Raw genomic sequence first — 6,000 nt, 5'->3', positions numbered from 1 at the left:
CATATGACAATGGAGATGCAAGTAGGAACATGATTTCTCCCACTGGGTAGTTTCAATCCCGCTAGCAACCTCAAAGTGAAAGTACCATTTCCGTTACAGAGAAATTCTTATGAGAAAGTCTCAAGTATAGCTAATTATTTCTAAATGGAAAAAAAGCCTTTATATTATGAAACTCATTTCATTGACAATTAAGAGATATTTTCATCTTATTAAACCACTTATGCAAATAAATCAGTGGTTGTAGTCTGCTTAGTCAAAGTCGTCAAATGCAAGAAATTATTATCATGAGGTTGTAAAGAGACAATTAAACATTCCTAAGACATTTAAGATTCATTAAAAATATAAATTGTCTTTAAGTTTTAAATAAAAACATCTAGTCATCTCTCCCTATTTTTGATAATTATCCAATGCTTCTCAAAATTCCCTGTGAAATATTGATCTATTAAGTTAGGAATAACCAATTATTTCATTTGGATTTATATTAGATATTATACTAGGTTCTTATAGAGACATAATAAAATGCACCCAGGACTGACTTAATGTTAAAAAATAAAATTGAGACTAGTCTATTAATAAAGTAATTCTTAGTTATTAAGCTGCTTCCTATCTGTTATATTCAGTTGCTACCTTATTTCTAGTGATTTCCTCCCAGTTTTTAAATAGCATTTAACTCTCCCCATACCTAAATATACACATACATGCATATTTACATACTAACACAAGAAAAAAATTTTGGTTAAAACCTACCATTTAGCTTTACCTATGACATCATATAAACTTTTCATTCAAGCCATTTGGTTTTCTGGTCCCTGAAATTTTTAGGTGGCAGGCTGTTTTAATTTGCAATCTGGTATTGTTTTTAATTTGAAACTAGCTTGCTATTCTCACTCAGCACACACAAATACATTCCAGAAATTCAGCTGTCAGGTATATTACATCTTCTAATCCTCCAGATCTTCAGAAGACTGATAAACTTAGATTAGGGTAAACTGCAGATATGCTGAGACTTCAACAACGAGGGGAGGAGTCTGGACCAGGCTGGTGATAACATGAATAACTCATCCTACTGAAGATGGGATTTTCCTATGTCCCAGCAATCCCTTTAGTTCTAGACAAATCAAGAAGTTGATTACCTTCTGGGTGACAGGCTGAAGGAAACTAAACTGACAGGAGTACAATCTCTTAGGGAAGTTCAGTGAGCTACTTCCAAAGGACTCGTATGTGCAGATGTGGCTCATGAGGAGTCAGGGCTAACAGAATATAATTCACTTGATAAGGCAGGATGGGCAAAGACAGCAAAAAACGAGCCCAGCAATATGCACTGAGTTAATGCAGACTTATGGTATTTATAGAGCACAGGACATAACGCTTGTGATAGGAAGCTAGCCCAGGTTCCAGTAATTTGCTAATACTGATGGCAGTGAAACACTCTCTGACCTGCTGGAACTTGAGGTTGCCAGTGGAGAATTTCCATTGTATGTGAAGTACAATGGAAGACAGATATGGGTGAAATAAAGATTCAAAGGGGCGTAAGGATATGTAGTTAGGACAAAGCACAGCTAAAATTTAACTTAAGTCTTACCCACCCCAGGATTGTTGCTTGAGCATTCTTTAAAAAGGCTATAAAATAAACTCTATTAATGGAAATCTATTGTCTTGTAGTAGTTGTGTCCACATCATTTCCTATTTTCAGATTTTTGAATTTTTTAGTACTAAGAAATATTTCTTATATATCTTTGCATGCTTTCACTAGTCAAAATCTCAGCAGAGAAAAAAGTTTTGATATATCATGGTGAATAAAATTAAATGAGAATTTTACATTCCTACCACCTTGCTTTTATTCCTTTGGGATTTTTATTTATTTATTTTTTTTTTGGTTTGTTCACGCAATGTCCTTCCTCAAATTTTATTTAACTTTCAAAGTTTAGCTTAATTTCTAGAATCTTTACTTGAGGTTATAAAATCTCTCCTTTTCTGAACCCCACCTCAGATTTTATCTTTTCATGTATTTAAATCTTATTATTGCAAAAGGTGTATACTAGCTCCTTTGTATTCTTCACTGTTACATTTACAGCGGAGTAGTTAACACTTGAAATCCAGAAGCAAAAGTCTGTAAGTAAATCTGTTGTTACTCAACAATCCACAAGATGAACCACAAACTGAACATTCAAAACAGGAAAAGAATTCTAAACTTCCTAATAGCAGCCTGACATTACTATATCCTGGGTGTTGCTATTTAGTGTAGAAGACAATGTCTTCTTTTGGAACTTAAGCTCCACCACATCTGAAACATGGAAACTGCTAGCATATTGATAATTTATCTTTTTTAGGAAGAAAGCATTTCCTTATGAAAAGAAATTTTCAGTATTACTTAAAATAGGAAAATGTTGATATGTAACTGATATTAATACTATTAAAATTTTTTAAAACTTGCAATAAAAACTAGTATGAGCCCAATTAATTTTGGAGATTTAAACTGCAACAAACTCACTTGTGAAAATCACGTTTTTCTCCTCATATTTCCAAGTGATGGACGGGGGTAGTCAAATGAGACAATAAACATAGAAGAACTACACCACTTGTTAAGTATGAAAGTAAAAACAAATAAGCACTTTCTACTTTACTTTTGAATCAAAACATTGGCTTCTTTGTTTTGTAATCATTATAATTCTGCATTGCACATGGACTGAACATTTTTTTCCTCAATCCAAGTCATTAGTAAGCCCATTTTTTCCTACAGAGCCAAGGACTACTTAGTATACAACTGATTTTTGTCATTCCCACTCGTAGTAGGCATTTTCACATTTATATAATCATTTGTTATTCTTAAGAGATTTATATGTGTCAATTATTATTAGGTCAAAAGGAAAAGCTATGCTAGTGAAATGTACATACCACCACATAGGAACAAGTAACAAATATAAAACCGAACTTCATTTAGATGAGTGTATACCTAGTCAAAGGAATAATGTACAAAGGATTCCTATAGTGCCTGTGAGGGCAGTTGATAGCCTAAGCAGGTCATTTTGGTTAGAAAATATGAGAGACTCCCTACTAACTCATATTTAGGGCAAATGCCTGAAGTGGTTCCAGACTATGGCATAGATCAAAGAGCTTCTTTTCTTTTCTCTCTACTTAGATTCATTGGAATTTGAAAATGACAGAAGCGTTGTTCCCATTGGTTTGTTTTCAAAAGGGTAAGATGGTTTCTGAGTCTCAAAACTGCCCTTTCCAGACACTGGGGGCATAGTTAGTGCACTGACTCAAGGCAGACCACCTGGGTTCAAATCCTAGTGTGACCTGTGTTTTTAGACAACCTCTGTCTATATTCTTATAATCAGAATGGTGATTTTAAGAATTAAATAACTGGAGTTCATTCCAAGATGACAACACAAGAGGTTTCTGAATTCAACTCTGACCACTGTCGTGCTAAATCTATATATAGTTAAACACAGAGCAATTTCCTCAGAGCAAAATCCAGAAACCAAATGAGTGACTCCTTCACTTTGGAAGAATAAGAAAATACCCATATTGAGATAGGTAGAAAAAGTTGAGAAACACTTAAACTCCACCTCTGGCACATGACACACAATTGTGAGGGAACTCACCCTAGTGTCTCTGTAATGAGGGGTTTAGACCCAACATCCAGTGATCCAACTTTTAAGACTTACACCTAAGGGATGAGCCCTCAAAACAGCTAGCTCTGAAAACCAACAGAACTTGCATCCATGAGACCCATAAGGCTCTAGCAGAGAAGTAAGTAGTTCATTAAAAACTATAATGGACTTATAAATTACATTAGTTTTAGGCATACAGTATAATCTAATACATCCATATTCTGAAATTAGTGTTTAGTTAACATCAACGTAGTTATGATTTTTTTTCCTTGTGATGAGAACTCAAGACCTAGTCTCTTAACAACTTTCAAATACACAACACAGTACCATTAACTAGTCACATTTTATCCCCAGGTCTTATATCTCTTCTAGCTGTAAGTTTGCATCTTTTGACCACTTTTATTCATTTCACTAATTCTGACACTCAGCTGTCCTCTGTACATGAGTTAGGTTGGTTTGTTTTCAGATTCCACATTTGAGTGACATGTAAATATCTGTATTTACATATATACATATGCAGGTATGCATGTGTATATAGACCTCTCTCTCTCATTTTCCTTAACCATTCATCCATCCATGGACACTTACATTGTTTCTCTATCTTATAAATAATGTAACACTTGGGGAGAAATAACCCAAAAGGGGACACCTGTTATCATAGCCATATACATCTTGCTATTGGTTAGAATTCAACCAAGTGCTTTTATTAAAATAACCATTTATCATTTTTTTCAGTATGCTTGCTTTCAATGTAGTAGGAAAATACAGGTTCCAATCCTGGGCTTACTTTAAAAATACATAACCTATATCTACAATGTGAAATCAGACAAAACAATGGGAACTAGAGGATATTATTCTAAAGAATATGATTAATAACGGCCATGTGTTTTTCAGGCTTTTACTGGAACTGTAAAATAGTTTGTCTTCTTATCTCAGAGGAACAGTTGTCCTATTGCCTTTTCAACTAACCTCCCACCACTGTACTTGATAACCTTCCCTTCTGTCTCCCTGACCTGTGTCTAAAAACTATGCCTAAGTTTAATAGCTATCTCTCTCTGTCCATGTCTGTATTTATTAACCTATGTCTATTTAATATATCACCATACCTCTCTTTGTCAATGTGGCTTTTGCCTCAAACTACAATCCTGTTTCTCTTTCACTAACAAAGTTCTGGGGAAAAGTGCTCACTAACTCATTCCTTGGTGTCTTGCATTTTATATTCCTACTTCACCACATCTCTGAAGAAACTAAAATCCTTTGAAGTGGGGTGAATAGTATCCCCCCCAGATTCACACCCGTACAGAAGCTGGAGAATGTGACCTCATTTAAACAAGTCTCTAAAGTTCTTTTACTAGCAATGTAAGAGAATTCAGTTCTTTCACATCCTTGCCAACATTTGGTGGTATGAGTTTTTAATTTTAGCCATTCTAATGGGGATAATGTGCTCTCTTGTTAATATTTTCTTTTCTGTAATTAATAGTGATGCAGAATACCTTTTCGAAAACTATTCTTATTAGTCATTAATCAATCTTCTTTAGTGGTCACTCAAGTGATTTTTAAAGACTGAGTTATTTTTGAATAGCAATGTAAAATCGTAATATACCATGTCCTGAAACAGAGCTTCTAAGGCCTTTGTACTTTTCTAAGTGATAGGTGCATCTGACACTGAGTTCTTAAATCCCTTAGAATGTCTTGGGTAATAGGAACTTGTTTTGTCCTAATGAGGTGACACAAGGTGGGTTCCTGAAAAGGGATTGGTCACCAAAGATCAAGCTGTGAGTAGCAGCTCACAATTTTTAGCTTGCCCTCCCCCCCAATCTCTAAAAAGAGGAGAAAGGCTAAAGTGGAGTTAATTACATCGCATATCTATATTACATAGTATGAAGTTTCTATAACAATTCCAATAGTCTGCTTCAGGGAGCTTCCAAGCTAAAACATCCACGTGCTAGAAAACTCCCAACTTCTATTCCAACAGGAATAGAAAAGCTCCTGTACTTGGAATTCCTCTGGACCTAGTCCTATGTTATCTTTTCATCTTGCTATTCCTCTGTATCCTCTATCATATCCTTTATTATACAACAAGCTTGTAAACATACATGTAAATACACATGGATCAAATCCAAAGAAGGCACTGTGAGAATCTTCAATTTGCAGCCAAGTTGGACAGAAGTGTGGATACCTGCTGTGATACTGTGCTTTTGTAGTAAGATACTGTGCTTTTGTATTATGAAATATATGAGGTCTTTGTCAGCTGTTCCTGGCACATGATTCTTAAAGCCACGTAATTTCCTGCATAAAACGATAGGTGCATCTTTTGATACGGATTCCTAAATAGAGAGCCATAAAGGTGAAAGGACTGTCTTGTTATTCACAAGCCCCTTAA

Source organism: Talpa europaea (genome assembly GCF_964194135.1).
Source record: "Talpa europaea genome assembly, chromosome: 9".
Taxonomy (NCBI): domain Eukaryota; kingdom Metazoa; phylum Chordata; class Mammalia; order Eulipotyphla; family Talpidae; genus Talpa; species Talpa europaea.
This window is presented reverse-complemented; position numbering follows the sequence as displayed.